The following is a 3,114-nucleotide window of genomic DNA, read 5'->3' on the forward strand; positions in this document are numbered from 1 at the left end:
ATCCTGTGGACAAAGTGAGAGTTGCAGTTTGGAATTACACTTAGAAAAAAACCAGCAAACTGACCTCCAGGCCCTGTATTGTGGTTGTGGAGGCCGCTTTGGAGGCTCCAGCTCGGCCTAGGGACATAGCCTGGCTCTGCCTAGCTCTCTGGTACTCGCTCAGAGGACCAGGACCACGTGAAATGTATTTCATCCAGCTTATATGTGTAAAAGTGTCCGTTTTTAAGGTCATAAGGCCGGATAAATCATTTACAGTCACCCGCTTGGAGCTCACTTGCAGTCCAATGTCGCCATCCTGTGGACAAAGTGAGAGTTGCAGTTTGGAATTACACTTAGAAAAAAACCAGCAAACTGACCTCCAGGCCCTGTATTGTGGATGTGGAGGCCGCTTTGGAGGCTCCAGCTCGGCCTAGGGACATAGCCTGGCTCTGCCTAGCTCTCTGGTACTCGCTCAGAGGACCAGGACCACGTGAAATGCATTTCATCCAGCTTATATGTGTTAAAGTGTCCGTTTTTAGGGTCATAAGGCCGGATAAATCATTTACAGTCACCCGCTTGGAGCTCACTTGCAGTCCAATGTCGCCATCCTGTGGACAAAATGAGAGTTGCAGTTTGGAATTACACTTAGAAAAAAACCAGCAAACTGACCTCCAGGCCCTGTATTGTGGATGTGGAGGCCGCTTTGGAGGCTCTAGCTCGGCCTAGGGACATAGCCTGGCTCTGCCTAGCTCTCTGGTACTCGCTCAGAGGACCAGGACCACGTGAAATGTATTTCATCCAGCTTATATGTGTAAAAGTGTCCGTTTTTAGGGTCATAAGGCCGGATAATTCATTTACATTCAACCGCTTGGAGCTCACTTGCAGTCCAATGTCGCCATCCTGTGGACAAAGTGAGAGTTGCAGTTTGGAATTACACTTAGAAAAAAACCAGCAAACTGACCTCCAGGCCCTGTATTGTGGTTGTGGAGGCCGCTTTGGAGGCTCCAGCTCGGCCTAGGGACATAGCCTGGCTCTGCCTAGCTCTCTGGTACTCGCTCAGAGGACCAGGACCACGTGAAATGTATTTCATCCAGCTTATATGTGTAAAAGTGTCCGTTTTTAGGGTCATAAGGCCGGATAATTCATTTACATTCAACCGCTTGGAGCTCACTTGCAGTCCAATGTCGCCATCCTGTGGACAAAGTGAGAGTTGCAGTTTGGAATTACACTTAGAAAAAAACCAGCAAACTGACCTCCAGGCCCTGTATTGTGGTTGTGGAGGCCGCTTTGGAGGCTCCAGCTCGGCCTAGGGACATAGCCTGGCTCTGCCTAGCTCTCTGGTACTCGCTCAGAGGACCAGGACCACGTGAAATGTATTTCATCCAGCTTATATGTGTAAAAGTGTCCGTTTTTAGGGTCATAAGGCCGGATAAATCATTTACATTCAACCGCTTGGAGCTCACTTGCAGTCCAATGTCGCCATCCTGTGGACAAAGTGAGAGTTGCAGTTTGGAATTACACTTAGAAAAAAACCAGCAAACTGACCTCCAGGCCCTGTATTGTGGTTGTGGAGGCCGCTTTGGAGGCTCCAGCTCGGCCTAGGGACATAGCCTGGCTCTGCCTAGCTCTCTGGTACTCGCTCAGAGGACCAGGACCACGTGAAATGTATTTCATCCAGCTTATATGTGTAAAAGTGTCCGTTTTTAGGGTCATAAGGCCGGATAAATCATTTACATTCAACCGCTTGGAGCTCACTTGCAGTCCAATGTCGCCATCCTGTGGACAAAGTGAGAGTTGCAGTTTGGAATTACACTTAGAAAAAAACCAGCAAACTGACCTCCAGGCCCTGTATTGTGGTTGTGGAGGCCGCTTTGGAGGCTCTAGCTCGGCTAGTTGAAGGCTTTAGCGCTTCTCTCCCATCTACCAGGGGCACGAAACTAAATTACCAGGGGCATGAACGTCCTGAACGGTCGGAGTTTTGGTTTTAACCCAGAGAGGGTGCTTAAGTGTGGGGGCCCGGGACCGCCTGGAGACGGGGTTAGAAGGGTAGCTGCCGGAGGTGTCTCTGCGGGCTTTTGGTGAGGGGTGGCCGGGTGGGGGTGGGTCCGGTTGGGGGGGGGTGTTTTTGGAGGGCTATTTTTTATTTTTTCCCCGTTTTTGGTGGGAGCTTGAGTCAGAGGTGTTGGTGGGTGACTAGGGGGGTGCTGCGGAGGTCCTGTGGCCGGGAAAGGTGCCTTATTTCCGGGTGTGGATGAGTGGATGAGGCTGGTGCTGTGGGAGTGCTTTTCTCACACTTTCTCCCACTATTTCGGTCTGCTTTAAGCAGAGGTGATGCTGGGTGACCAGGGGGGTGCTGCGGAGGTCCTGTGGCCAGGAAAGGTGCCTGATTTCCGGGTGTGGATGAGTGGATGAGGCTGGTGCTGTGGGAGTGCTTTTCACACACTTTCTCCCACTATTTCGGTCTGCTTTAAGCAGAGGTGATGGAGGGTGACCAGGGGGATGCTGCGGAGGTCCTGTGGCCGGGATAGGTGCCTTATTTCCGGGTGTGGATGAGTGGATGAGGCTGGTGCTGTGGGAGTGCTTTTCTCACACTTTCTCCCACTATTTCGGTCTGCTTTAAGCAGAGGTGATGCTGGGTGACCAGGGGGGTGCTGCGGAGGTCCTGTGGCCAGGAAAGGTGCCTGATTTCCGGGTGTGGATGAGTGGATGAGGCTGGTGCTGTGGGAGTGCTTTTCACACACTTTCTCCCACTATTTCGGTCTGCTTTAAGCAGAGGTGATGGAGGGTGACCAGGGGGATGCTGCGGAGGTCCTGTGGCCGGGATAGGTGCCTTATTTCCGGGTGTGGATGAGTGGATGAGGCTGGTGCTGTGGGAGTGCTTTTCTCACACTTTCTCCCACTATTTCGGTCTGCTTTAAGCAGAGGTGATGCTGGGTGACCAGGGGGGTGCTGCGGAGGTCCTGTGGCCAGGAAAGGTGCCTGATTTCCGGGTGTGGATGAGTGGATGAGGCTGGTGCTGTGGGAGTGCTTTTCACACACTTTCTCCCACTATTTCGGTCTGCTTTAAGCAGAGGTGATGGAGGGTGACCAGGGGGATGCTGCGGAGGTCCTGTGGCCGGGATAGGTGCCTGATTT

Source organism: Cebidichthys violaceus, unplaced genomic scaffold (assembly GCF_023349555.1).
Source record: "Cebidichthys violaceus isolate CVI_PGR_0920_01 unplaced genomic scaffold, fCebVio1.0.p SCAF_300, whole genome shotgun sequence".
Taxonomy (NCBI): Eukaryota; Metazoa; Chordata; class Actinopteri; order Perciformes; family Stichaeidae; genus Cebidichthys; species Cebidichthys violaceus.